The sequence below is a fragment of the Mesocricetus auratus genome, unplaced genomic scaffold, assembly GCF_017639785.1.
Source record: "Mesocricetus auratus isolate SY011 unplaced genomic scaffold, BCM_Maur_2.0 contig_9654_pilon_obj, whole genome shotgun sequence".
Taxonomy (NCBI): domain Eukaryota; kingdom Metazoa; phylum Chordata; class Mammalia; order Rodentia; family Cricetidae; genus Mesocricetus; species Mesocricetus auratus.
In genome coordinates, this window is record NW_024432657.1 from 25,548 (window position 1) to 41,231 (window position 15,684).

General features: G+C 36.3%; 1 long non-coding RNA gene across 1 annotated transcript; it reads left to right on the forward strand.

The window, feature by feature from the left end:
* The first annotated feature begins 2,003 nt into the window (after positions 1-2,003).
* Positions 2,004-10,769, forward strand: LOC121138378. The gene is made up of 3 exons (XR_005875426.1): positions 2,004-2,062; positions 3,572-3,655; positions 10,221-10,769. It is a non-coding gene; the product is annotated as an uncharacterized LOC121138378 (long non-coding RNA).
* The last annotated feature ends 4,915 nt before the right edge of the window (positions 10,770-15,684 follow it).

Genomic DNA, 15,684 nt, shown 5'->3' on the forward strand with positions numbered 1-15,684 from the left:
TAGTCTTGTCAGTGAACTGAAGCAATATCTGATTCTACAGTATCCTGGGCACATGTCACAGATTTTCGTTGTGTAAAAGAAACCCGGTTCCTCTTTGATGCAGGAAGAATTCTTCTTTGGTTTTCATAATGCCTTGCCCAGTTCCTTGTTTAATTTGAATAAAGCATGAATTTAGGCAATGATATGTATCATTGGCTTACAAGTTAATTAGATTTAAATATTCAGTTTTAATTAAAAATTTATTCTATATGTATTCTATACATTTCCACAGAAGTTTAAGAAAGTGACTCACAATAATAATAACTTCGTTACAGAATTATTAAAATAACATTGGGGAAAAGAGCCTTTATAGTTGCCAGGTTTGGTGGCATGCTTTTGGAGTTCATGTCTTATTTAATCATGTTCCTCCTTAGATAGTATAATCCAGAACAAGTTCTCTGGTTTTATTTTATTCGTTTACTTATTCCCTGACACAAGTCTAGATAGTTTATAAAGTATTTCTCAGAGCTTGAGATTGCTTATTATTTGTTCAGTTTCAAATCACATATTTTTTTCACAAGTGTTTCATGTTGTCTTTATTCCTAGTTTTGGTGATGCTGAGTTACTTAAAGTGATCAAAACTCAACTTAATAAGAGTGTTGTTTTCTCATTAATAATGTGTGGGTTAATATGTTGTGATTTTGTAAGTACTTAGTAAACAGGTTAAAAGTTTTTTAAGTGCTTTCATACAGTGTATTTTGATCATTAGAAGTTTTTTTTGTTTTTTTTTTGAGAAAGGATTTCTCTGTATTGTTTTGGAGGCTGTCCTGGAACTTGCTCTGTATACCAGGCTGGCCTTGAACTAACAGAGATCCACCTGCCTCTGCCTCCCGAGTGCTGGGATTAAAGCGAAGGCCACCAACGCACGGCTCATTAGAAGATTTTTAACAGTTGTTGATTCTTAATCTTATGCAGACTAGAAACAATGTTTAGATATCTTTATGATTTTTATTTAAAATTATATTTTGAGGTTCAAGACAGAGTTAACCAAGCTAACCTCGAACTCAGATACACACCTGGCTCTACTTGCAAAGTGCTGGGATTAAAGGTGTATGCCATTTTGCCTGTCTTTTTATTTATATTATGTCTGTATTTTGACTGTGTGAACCACCCCGTCCTGTGAGTCACAATTCTTATTTTGGTTTTGAGGTACGAGGAATAGGATATAAGATTTATTAATGAGGACTGGGGGCAAAGATTCAGTTCAGGGGAAGCAATACATTGTCCAAAGAGACTGCAATCAGTCACACACAATCCTATATCATATTATTAAAATAATTCATAGAATAAATGAATATTCTCCCCCTCCTGTTTTCTTGTGTTAGGAGTCAGTAAGGTTCCTTTTTCTTTTTCTTAAGGCTTCATGGGTTTTCTCTTAAGACAGCATTTCTCAGTAGCTATGGAGCCAGTCCTGGAACTCACACTGTCGACCTGGTCCCTAGACCAGGCTGGCCTTAAATTCAGAGAACTGCCTGCTTCTGCCTCCTCAGTGCTTGGATTAAAGGCATGTTCTATGATTGCCCGGATTATTTTTGGTGTTTTCAGACAGGGTTTCTATTTGTAGTCCTGGTTGTCCTGGAAGTCATTCTCTAGATCAGGCTGGTCTCAAACTCCTGAGTGATAAGATTAAAGTGTGACACCACTGCCTGGTTAAAGCCTTATGTTTTTTTTGTTTTTGTTTAAGCAATTTGTTTTATGTCTCATGTTTATGGGTGGCTTAGTAATTTATTTTAAGAAGCTTAGTTACTGGCATGATCTTGCTAAGCTTTTTCTTTTTGTGGTGGTGGTATTTTGAAACTGGGTCACATATTGTAAACCATTCTGCCATTAAACTTGTTTGTTCTACCTCAGCCTCCTGGATCACAGGTGTCAACTACCACACTCTGTAGCATTTAATTGTCATCTTACTTGTCTTGAAAACTATTTCATCTTGTTAAGTGGTAAATTCTTATTTTTCTTTTGTAGAAATGTGGCTTGGTGTTGAGCTGGATGAGAGTACAAGGATCTTCTGAAAAATTTCAAGGTATACATATTTTCTTTATTTGTTGCTACCGCTTTAACCTGCTTGCATAATTCACTTAACTTGTTTCGAAGCTCAGAGATTGTTTATGTCGTGAAAAGTGCTATAAACTAATGCTGGGTGGAAGTGGTGCATACCTTTAATCCCAGCACTTGGGAGACAGAGGAAGGTGGATTTCGGTGTGTTAGAGGCCAGCCTGGTCTACAGAGCAAGTTCCAGAACAGGCTTCAGAGCTATACAGTGAGACCCTGCCCTGAGCTTTTCCCCTAAAAATGTGCTAAAAACTCTACCTATTAGATATTAAGAGGTAGTAGAAGGTTATATTTTGTGTTTCAGTGTTTTGGGGGCATTTCAAGTTTTTCTTTTACTAGATATAGTTGTATTACTTTAATTATTTTTCATTTAGTCCTAAAAGTGGGTCTACTTGGTATGTCCATTGGGAATAGAGTTCATACAGTTTGTCAGATATTAGGTAAAATAGAATGTTTCCTCATCTATTGATATGGAAGGAGGACAGTAACTAATTGATAATGATAGTATATGTTATAGAAATACTGCTCTTTAGCAAGAATTATAGGCAAATCTTTTTTTGTTGTTTTTTCAAGACAGATTCTCTGTGATGTTTTGGAGGCTGTCTTGGAACTTTCTCTGTAGAATAGGCTGGCCTCGAACTCACAGAGCTCTGCCTGCCTCTGCCTCCCGAGTGCTGGGATTAAAGGCTTGCACCTCCACCGCCCAGCGACAAATCTTTTTGTAGAATAGACCAATATATTTTTGTGCATTCAAGTACATATGAAGTGGTGAATATTATTAAGTATGATTATTTCTTATATCTTACAGATGTGGAAATAGTCCTGCTACTATGCTTTTTGATTTTATTTTGCTTTGCTTTTTTGAGATAGGTTTTCTCTGTGTAACAGGAATTGAATTGTACACCAGCCTGACTGAATTCACAATGATCCCCTAACTCTGCCTCCCCAGTGCTGGGATTACAGGTGTGGGCCATCACTTCTTGGCAAATCCTGCTACCCTTATGACACATTTTTTCCTGTCCTCTCCTCTATTTGGGTTATTGAAAAGAGTGGATGTTATAGGAGATAGAGGAGGGATTTAAGGTTAAGGAAAACATTTTTTTATAATTTGAAATCAAGAAAATATCACAAGGAATGTATTGTGTGAATATGTAGACAGTTGAATTATAACACAATGTGAACTGTTTTTAAAAAATCTTGCGTGTTCCTCTGCATATCATCTATAGATTTCCAGTGGCACCATGTATTCCTTATCCAGTCATCAGCAAGGTTCATTGAATTGTAATCTTTGATTATATGTGTGTGGTACTAGTTGTGAGATTTGTGATTTTATTACTGTTATTATTTAGTTTTAGATTAGATTTTACTGCCAAGTTGGTAGGTTTTTTCTTAGTTGTGTTAATAGCTGCAAAAAATGTTAAATCATGACATTTTTACATTAATGTATGTAAATACATATTCCTTTCTATTTTACTTTTAGGAGGATATAAATGCTATAGAAATGGAGGAAGGCAAAAGAGACTTGATATCCTGAGAGATCAGCAAATTCAGTGACACACACAAGGTAGTATTTTTTATTTTCCCTTGATAACAATGTAGACTTTTTACAGTGTCCAAAGCAAACAGACAAGAAAATCATCTTTACGTTAGAGTATAATGTATTGCCTTTTATAGGCTTAGTTGTTACTGAGGTAGAAACAAAAGATTTGCACCGTATTTACAAAGTGGTCATTGCTTAATATTTTTCAGTCACTGACTACTATTTACTAGTTATCTCATTTAAATATGACAAGAACTTAATTCATAGATTTCAAAATAGACATCAAGTTCAGGTCAAACTCTATTTAGGGTGAAACCAGATAATCTACATCAGTTTATGTTATTTTTGTGGACTGTTCTTTAATCTTAGGAAAACTTTTTTTAAGATCTGATATTAAAATTAAGATTTATATTTGTGTGAATTTTAGTTTGAGTGGGGGAGATTTTAAAAAGTAGGTGAGTGATTACCAGACTTAACCATATTATAGATGCATGGAAGAACTGTAAATTTCCATAAAGTTAATGTATTCATTGAGACCCACCATTATGATAGAGACCATTTGGTGACTAATGCAAGATGAAACTCTCAGCTTGGAAAGTAACAAGGAATAGGATGTACTTATGAGCTTCTGTTTTTTATGTATGGATGCCCCCTCAGAAAAATATGCAAAGGGGTAACTGGCTTGGAAATTGGTATTTGTGCACACTAAATCCCACTCATGGTTTTTGCCTATTTAAACCTTCTCTCAATGAAAATGTATCTGTGAATGATCGCTTGTATTGAAGGTGGTACTTTCGGGTGGTTAACTGAAAAATGCATAAGATGTAATTTGTTGTTAGAGGAAATAAGATACAACTGGTTTTGACTAGACTGAGAGATATATAACATAACTCAATGGTGTTAAGTGTTAATTTTCTCCATATTGAGTCTGATTTTTTTCTCATTGCTTTCAAAATCCCAAGTTGACTATTAGTGTTGTTTAATAAATGCTGCTGAACACTTAATATCCACATGCCCAAACACAGCTCACATACAGTGCTTTTTCAGGAGTTAAATGTGCCCAAAAGCACAAATGTAACTCTGAACAATTTTGAGAGATACAATGTTGGTCAGTGGATTGTCATTGTAGAATACATCTGTGTATGTTCTGATTCGGGACTGAATAAGCATAAAATGGTATATAGTTATGTGTGTGGTTTACCACCCATCCCAACCACACCCGTTTTTATTAATTTTAAACCTTTTATGTTACTGGTAAATTATGAGCCCATAAATTTTGTAAAAAATTAATTCTGAATATATTCAGCATTTTAAGTGTCAGGCATTTCACTGCCTTAACATTATTTTACTGATGGGAATGTTCTAAAACTTAAAGCAAAACGGTAGAAACTAGTTATCTTTGCGTGGTGTGTTTAAGGGGATATTTTAATTCTTAACAGTAAAAAATGAGCTCAGTGAACCTTTGCATACTTTGGTATGAGTTTATTAAGTACCCACAGACTGTCAGGGTGTCATCATGTCAGGGGACATCCATTAACAGCACAGATGAGAAAAGAGAATAAGGTAAGAGCTTTTATTTTCCCCCTTCCTCTTTTAACCTCTTTTGTATTACTTACTTATTCTAATAATGCATTGTGACATCACAATTATACATTGTGACATCACTATACTGCACTATGACATCACAATTATACACTGTGATATCACTATAGTGCACTGTGACATCACAATTATACACTGTGACATCACTATAGTGCACTGTGACATCACAATTATACACTTGTGACATCACTATCAGTGCACTATGACATCACAATTATACATTGTGACATCACTATACTGCACTATGACATCACAGTTATACACTGTGACATCACTATACTGCACTATGACATCACAATTATACACTGTGACATCACTATACTGCACTATGACATCACAATTATACATTGTGACATCACTATATTGCACTATGACATTACAATTATACACTGTGACATCACTATAGTGCACTATGACATCACAATTATACACTGTGACATCACTATACTGCACTATGACATCACAATTATACACTATGATATCACTATGCTGCATTATGACATCACAATTATACACTGTGACATCACTATACATGCACATTGTGACATCACAATTATTCTCTGTGATATCACAATACTGCACTATGACATCACAATTATACACTGTGACATTACTATAGTGCAATATGACATCACATTTATACACTGTGATATCACTACACTGCAATATGACATCACAATTATACATTGTGACATCACAATGCTGCACTAGGACATCACAATTATACATTGTGACAACACTATAATGCACTGTTACATCAGAATTATACACTGTGACATCACTATATTGCAACATGACAACACAATTATACATTGTGACATGACTATAGTGCACAGTGAGATCAAAATTATACACTGGGACATCACTACACTGCAGTGTGATATCACAATTATACACTGTGACATCACTAAGCTGAACTATGTCATCACAATTATACAGTATAGTTCACTATAACATCACAATAATACATTGTGACATCACTATACTCCACTATCACATCACAATTATAAATTGTGACATCAATAGAGAGCACTGAGACAACACAATTATACATGGTGACATCACTATAGTGCACTATTACATCACAAATATAAACTGTGATATCACTACGCTGCACTATGACATCACAATTATACATTGTGACATCACTATAGTGCACTGCGAGATCAAAAATATACACTGTGACATCAGTATTCTGCACTATGATCTCACAATTATACACTCTGATATCACTATATTGCACTGTGACATTACAATTATACACTGTGACAGCACAATACTGCACTATGACATCACAATTAAACACTGTGACATCACTATTATGCACTATGATATCACTATTATTCATTGTGACAACACTATAATGCACTGTGACATCACTGTTATACACTGTGACATCAGTAAGCTGCACTATGTCATCACAATTATATACTATAGTGCATGATAACATCACAATTATACCTTGTGACATCACTATACTGCGCAATCACATCACAATTATACATTGTGTCATCATTAGAGAGCACTTTTACATCACAATTATACAATGTGACACCAGTATGCTGCACTATGATACCACAATTATACACTATGACATCACTATACTGCACTATGACATTCCAATTATACAGTGTGACAAAAATATAATGCACTGTTATATCACAATTATACACTGTGACATCACTATTCTGCATTATGACATCACAATTATTCGCTTTGACCTCTCTATGCTGCACTATGACATCACAATTATACAATGTAACAACAATATAATGCACTCTAATGCACTGTGACATCTCTGTTATACACTATGTCATCACTACACTGCACTATGACATCACAATTATACACTATAGTGCACTATAACATCAGAATTATAACTTGTGACATCAGTATACTGCACAATCCCATTACAATTATACATTGTGTCATCATTAGAGAGCACTGTGACATCACTGTTATACACTGTGACATCAATATGCTGCACTATGACATCACAATTATACACTATAGTGCACTATAACATCACAATTATACATTGCGACATCACTATACTGTACAATCATATCACAATTGCACATTGTTTCATAATTAGAGAGCACTGTTTCTTCACATTTATACACTGACATCAGTATGCTGCATATGATATTACAATTATACACTGTGACATCATTATTGTGCAGTATGACATCACAGTTATACATAGTGACAACACTATAATGCACTGTTACATCACAGTTATACAATGTGACATCACTATACTGCATTATGACATCACAATTATACATTTTGACAACACTATAATGCACTGTTACAACACAGTTACACTGTGACATCACTATACTGCACTATGATATCACAATTATACAGAATATTGCACTATAACATCACAATTATACATTGTGACATCTATAGTGACCACTGAGACATCACAATTATACACTCTGACATCACTATGCTACATTATGACATCGCACGTATACACTGTGACATCACTATACTGCACTATGACATCACAATTATACATTGTGACATCCTATAGTGCACTGTGAGTTCAAAATATACACTGTGACATCACTATTCTGCATTATGATCTCACAATTATACTCTCTGACATCACTATACTGTACTTTGACATTACAATTATACACTGTGATGTCACTATACTGCACTATGACATCACAATTATACACCTTGAAATAACAATTCTACACTATGAAACACTATTATACACTGAGACAGCACTATAGAGCACTGTGACATTACAATTATACACTGTGACATCACAATACTGCACTATGACATCACAATTAAACACTGTGACATCACTATTGTGCACTATGACATCACAATTATTCATTGTGACAACACTATAATGCACTGTGACATCACTGTTATACACTGTTACATCAGTATACTGCACTATGACATCACAATTATATAATATAGTGCACTATAACATCACAATTATACCTTGTGACATCACTATACTGCAAAATCACATCACAATTATACACTGTGACATCACTATAGTGCCCTATGACATCCCTATTATACACTGCGATATCACTATGCTGCACTATGAAATCACATTTATACATTGTGATAACAATATAATGCACTATTATGCACTATGACATCACAATTATTCATTGTGACAACACTATAATGCACTGTGACATCACTGTTACACACTGTTACATCAGTATACTGCACTATGACATCACAATTATATAATACAGTGCACTATAACACCACAATTATACCTTGTGACATCACTATACTGCAAAATCACATCACAATTATACACTGTGACATCACTATAGTGCCCTATGACATCCCTATTATACACTGTGACATCACTACACTGCACTATGACATCACAATTATACATTGTGACATCAGTATAGTGCACTGTGAGATCAAAATTATACATGGTGACATCACTATTCTGCAGTATGATCTCAAAAAATACACTGTGACATCACTATACTGCACTGTGTTATCACAATTTTACACTGTGACATCACTATACTGCACCATAACTTCACAATTATACATCATGAAATCACTATACTGCTCTATAACAATTATACACTGTGACATCACTATACTGCACTGTAACAGAGAATTCAAGTAGTGTAAAGAGAAGACTTTTCCTTGCTAGCCACTTTGGTTTACCTCTTGCCAGTTGCCTGGGCTCTGCCACGTTGTAGTTCCCAAATAACATACAAGATGCTGTATTAATTATGAAGCTGTTGACCTTTCTTGCTTCTTACTGGCTAGCTCTGACTTAAGTGTTTATCCCATAATTGTTAATCTAAGTATTTCTTATACTGGAGCAAAGTTCCAGACATCTTATTTCTCTGGCGGGCTACATCGTAACTTTCTATGTTTCTCCTACCCAGAGTCTTCCTGCACTCCTAGTCCCACCTATCTTGCTTCTCTATTGGCCAACAGTGCTTTATTGACATATACCCAGGACTTCCCCAACAAGGAAAAATAAAGGAGAGCAAGATAAGAGATAATATAGATATAGCCATTATGTATTTAAAGAGAAATCTGGCACTAGGTAAGTGTCCAGATGTCTACATGTATGACATCACCTATTAATGTAACTAATAGTGGAGAGGCTGCTTTCAATGCCCATCTCTGATATTGATGACTACCTTATATGCCATCCTAGAGCCTTCATTCTGTAGGTAACATTAGCAAAATCAGACACCCACAGCTAAATACTGAACTCCTGGAAACCAGTTGAAGTGAGGGAGGAAAGTTGATCAAAGGGGACAAGACTAGCCAGTTGAAATCCACAGAAGCAGCTGACCTGAACATGTGGGATTTCATGCTATTTACACGGAAAGCTGAGTAACAAGCAAAGGTCTAATCCAGAACCGCTGAACTTCTGTGTCAATGATGAGGCCTTGGAAATCTATGGGGCCTCTAGTAGTAGATGAGTATTTATTCATAGCATATTAATGAAATTTTAGAAACGATTCCACATAGTGGGTGTCTCTCTCAGTCTTGATACATGGGGAAGGGCCTAGGTTATGCTTCACATGATATGACAGACTTTGAAGATACCCACTGAATGCCACATCCTCCCTTACAAGCAGGAAGGGGATGGAATAGGTGGCTATTTGTGGTCAGCTGAGGAAGTGGTAAATGGAACTGATATTGACATGTAAAACAAACTTTTTTCTAATTTACTTTAAAAAATAGACAAAAAAAGAGATCACAAACCTGTAACTGCTCAGATACATTCTGTAAAAATATTACACTATAACCACTCAGTATACATCCCAAAGTGAATGCTCAAATGAAGATATTTATGTTCTGATGTCTCCATCATTAATGATCATGAATCACATAATCTCAAAATGAATACTTTGCTGAAAAAAGGAAAGTACATTGAGATCTCTTTGTATACACTGAATGTCATAAGACATGAGTTCGTCTCTACTACCTTCAACTACTTTCATTGCAGATATTTGTGGCAAGTTCTCCTGCCCTGTTTCTCATTTCAAGATGTTACCAAGATGTGGTCCTTATTTTTGATGAAGATGAAGAGACAATGTTTTCCTACATATCTCTGACTGGGATCAAATTCACTGTTCTCCTAAACACAAATAATATCAATCCCTCCCTTTAGCCTCCATCCAAGTTATTCCTCTTCATTCTTATTCTCATTTCCACATCTCTGCTCCCAGTTTTGGTATTACAACCTTGTATACCAAAACATCTGAACGGCACTTCCAGGAAACATGCCAGGTTTTCTCAACCTTATCTCTCCACATCTCCAAATCTCACCCTCTCTCCGTCCCTCCTCACACTGCCATTCTTCTTTCCCCTGAAACCTCTCCTTCTTCCTTTTAATGTCTCTCCCCTCTTTTAATTTTCCTTCTTCCTCTCTCGTTTGCACATCTATAGTAGAGGCAGAAGAACCTCATTCCCAATATCTCCAGTTCCCAACATTGGGATTACAAGAAAGTGCCCAGAAATGAACAAGTACCAATCCTACTACTTTGCCAGGGTCTTCCGAATTTAATTTGTTTTGTATGAGAAAATTTGTTTGTCTGCGTGGCTCAGATAAACCTAATTAAATCTTATGAGCCTAACATTCTCTTCAAATGTCTATACCTCAATGTGGGCATTGCATTCCTGCCTCTACCACACAGATGGTCACCACTGATGGGATGCCCTTCTGGATGTGCAAGTCTAATATATAAGGTGAATACCTGGAGATAGAAAGGAAAGGGAAGATGTCCGGCTGTTCTTGTTAAGATGCCTCTACTACATTGTAGAGTGCGAGTAGTTTTATATACAGTCTTACAGCACAGTGGAAAACCCTAGGAGGAAGAGATCATGTTCCACTCAGTGCTAGATGTTGATGTTATTGGAGCAAGGTAGGGGCAGTAAGCCAGGGATGGAAAATGGATAAACTTGGACTGGAAAACATGATGCAGCTATTAGATGGTCAGCGAATCACAGAGAACACATGGGGGCTGGAATCCAACAAGGTTCTGCTACTGGGAAATATTTAGAGATACTGTGGTGTACAAAGAGATATGTAAAGATATAGAAACACAGAAGCTCAGATTATAGATGAAATAAACTAAGAGTACAATTGTGGAGCCAAGCTTTTTCACCATGGCACTGAATACAATTAATACTTATTGTTAGCGGATCCTTCAGTGATGGAGGTAAGGCATTCGCACAACTCCTTTGTTTCTCTGGTTACCAGCTCTAGCTAGCTGTTCAGACTCTGCATCTGATGTTTCACCTCCTTTTAGTTGAGGAGTGCTGGGTTTGGTGTTAGCTCTCCAGCAGCAACTGTGTGGTGACAAAGACAAATAAAATTCCATTTTGACCAAGTATAGAGGATATACAGACCACTCTGAGCCATCAAAAATGTTTGAAAATGCTCCTGACCTGTGTCTTAGTGATGCATAAGTGCATTTTGACCCATGCTTGAGATGCTCCTGCAGCAGATCGCAGTCTCATACCTCTGCAGGTAGTTGCATATCTTACATTCCTACTGTCCCCTGTCACCTCAGAAAATACTTCACATAAAGAAAGAAAGCACTTTCTCAGGCTTATTAACAGCTGCAGATTCTCCATTCAAATTACCTGTAGAATTCACAAGTCTTTGGGTTTAGTAGCTAAGATGCAATTAACATAGCCCAGAGGCATGCAGGTCATACTTGAGAATTCAAAACATCCTGACATGTCATCCTAAGCAAGTGGTTATATGTTTGTGGAAAAGCCATACAGGTGCACAACATGGTCAGAAAACCCACTGACAAATCAGGGCACACAATGAAGTTTCACAGTACATAAAGTTATCCACTGGTGTTGAAGTACAGTGATGACCAGCCTAGAGATGGCAGACTCCACCAGTCCCTCCAACCGGTTGATCTCAATTTGATACTGGTCCTCCATCAACCATCACTTTATTGTAAGATTTAAATCCAAGAGATCTCAGGAGATCATATTTGCCCTGCCAGTTCCTGGCATCTGGGAGAGATAAATTTCTAGCCTGGAATCACTGTTTTCAAGAAGGCCTATCAGGCAGTGAGTACAATTTCTCCCGAGAAGCCCCAAATCCTCTGCTACCTTACACAAAGTACAAACTAAACATAACCTTCTCCAGGGAGCTTCACATCTTCTTATCAGAACTTCATGTACTTCCTTTTGAAACTTATCTTCGTTGACAGATTGCAGGCTCTGTGTAGTGTGCATTTGCTTGTTGTGAAAATATTTTTCTTTTTATAAGAATATAGGAGTTTATAAGGGTTTAGGAGTTCAACCCATGAAGGTTTATGTTGTAGGAATAATAAGAGCACAAATTATATTGTTGTGTAGGTTTGCCTAGTGACTATATTTTCAGTTTGCCAGGTTGCTCATATCCACCTTGTATCTAAACCATTCCATGAATATCTGATCAAGCCTGGTTACATTGTTAATTTTTATCTAAATTAATATGTCTAGACAATTGGGGAAATCTTGCCATCCCAGCGAACTTCTCAGTTAAACTTCTAGTGGATTTTAAAAGATAAGGAAAAACAAGCCAGGCCCATGTGCACCCTACCCTAGTTTGTTGGGGATTGCAGGGAATGATCTCAGATGTTTTTCAGTGTCTCTTATTTCCACAGATCGCTCTATCAAACATCCCACTTATTCATTTCTATTTATATTATTTTTGATAGGGTCTTATGTAGCAAAGATTTGCCTAAGCCTCATTATTATTCTGTCACTAATTCCCTGTTACTAGGATCAGAGATATGTCACAACACCCCATGACTGGAATCTCATCATTTCTGTTTGGTTCATTTGATGATATCAATATCCTCTTCAATATGGTGACTAATAAATGAAAAATATCCTCCTGTCTGTTCTCTTGTCTACATTGTCATTATTTGCTTAGTCATCTTACCAGTCCATCACTACAAGCACTAAATTTAAATATTATATGTTTATCTATAGAGTCTCCATGTATGTCTGCCCTTCATTTGATATTTTTGTCCTCCAAATGATTGACTGTCACACTCCAGTAAGGCCAAGAATTCAGGTTTGGAAACTTAGTGGCATCTATGAAAACTGCCTCTCCATAAGATGTTACATGGCTCATTTTCCATTCTTTCCTCTCCCAATAATAAGACTGAATTTACGAAACTGCACATGGTTGGCAAGTTCCCATCTCTCAGTTACATTTCTCGACTGCATCAGAACTTCATTCATCTGCCACAACTACTCCAATGCAAGCGTCAAATTCATTTAACTGTCAATTTGGACACCATAAGACATGTCATTGAGAACAGGTGATAGAATGCTGTAAATACGAGGAATTTTTATATGGAAAACAAGAATAAGGGTCTCAATCCACATTTAGACTCTGGACAGTTTAGTCTGAGAAATGTTGGTTGACACTCCCACAGCTTCATGCTGCCAACTTACTTATCACACATAATTTATTACTATATTTTGAAGGTTTATCTCGTATAAGTTCCAGGATGGACTCAACATGTCTTCTGCCTCAGTCCCTCTTCCTTTCTCAATTTCAGAGAGGAGGGGTTGCATTCCACTGAATACACAGCACTCCACATGCTTCTATGACATATTTGTCACTGCCACCTTCTTCTTCTTCTTCTTCTTCTTCTTCTTCTTCTTCTTCTTCTTCTTCTTCTTCTTCTTCTGCTTCCTCTTCTTCCCCTTCCATTTCTTATGTTTTTATGATTATTAATACTTTTTTGTATATGGAAACCAGGGTTTCTTGGAACTCATTTTATACACAAGATATGCCACAATCTAATAAAAATCCCTCTGTCTCTCTCTGCCTCCAAATCTTGAATTATATGAAATGAGCCAACATGTACAGTTAGAAATAATTTGCATTTATTTTCTGTGTATGTCTTTTGACAGAATGTACACATGTGTAGTCAATTAATTTCTGAGGACCAAGAAAAGTATAAGAGACAATTAGATACCCTAGAAATGGAGCTATGGTAAACTGTTAGCCATGTGGTTGTTGCGAACCAAACTTTGGTCATGTAGCAAGAGCAGTCTGTGCTAAAATCCACTGAGCAGTCTCTCCCAAACCATATTATTGTTTTAAATATCATTCCTCTTATTTAGTGAAAATTCATAATTTTGATTCCTAATCTCAAATTGCAAGTACAGAGATTGTTCAACTGAGGCACTACACTTCCTGGTTTCCTTTTTTCATTTCTCAAAATGCCAGCTTTAATTTAAATTTCAATTAAGACTATTTCTTCCCAGGCAGTGATGGTACTTGTTTTTAATCCCAGCACTCAGGAGATAGAGACATGCACACATCTGTGAGTTTGTGGCCATCCTGATCTACAAAGTGAGTTCCAGGTCAGTCAAGACTCTTTCACATATAAACTCTTACAATATAAAATCAGACAACTTTGGATGGTCAGGGTGGTTTTGCAGTCCTTTAATTCCAAAACTTGGCAGACAGAGAGAAGCAGAACCCTAAGTTAGAGAGTTGGCCATTAAACAAATAGAGATCCATAAACCAACATTGACTCACCCATGCTGACCAAGAAACCATGAATCTTTTGATATCATTACCACCCCAACAAATCATAGAGGTGAGCTTGTGCCCTTGTCTCTGGAACCACTTCTCCTTGACCATCTGGGCACTCCTTGCCTGTGGACTGCAGGAAGATCTACTAAACCACGGTGGACAAAGCAAGTGCCAGGAGGCTGACAGAGCATTGCTGGTCCTCTGCCCACCCACTGGGAGAGGGAATGCCTCAGACACCCATTGTGAGACCCTTCAAAGTATTGCACCTATCTTCAATCGCTGGAAAAGAACCTTGTATTGGTACTCACCAGGAGAAGGAATTACATCACCTGCACCCACTGGAAGAGAGAATGGGAAGATGACAATATAAGAACACATTCAACAACAGAAAAACAAATATGTTAGTAAAAATGTCTAGGGACTTTTCACCATATTCACCATATTTGAGGTTTCTCTGAATAACTCTGGCATGAACATTGGCTCCCCCCATCTGTCTCAATCTCACTGTATTGTGTAAATTAACTACCATCACAAAAGGAAATTTTTTGTTTACATTTCATTGTAAAAACTTTAAATTTTTCAAAATTCAAATATTTTCCTCATAAACACTGAGTTTATGAATAGTTTAAATGTTATGTAGTAAGAGAATTAAATGAAATACAAGGGGAAATATCAACAAGTATATCTAAATAATTTCAACACTGACTCATGGTAAAGAATAGAACTATGCTTTGAGAGATAAATTAAATTACAGAAAGTAAGGAGAAATTCATGTAAGTTAGAATAAGTGTTAAACAATACATAGGATATTTAAAAATGAAGATAAATAGTTATACCTACAGAAATAACTGTTTTTCCCTCTTCAAGAAAATTAGTATAATTATAACGCAGAAAGAGC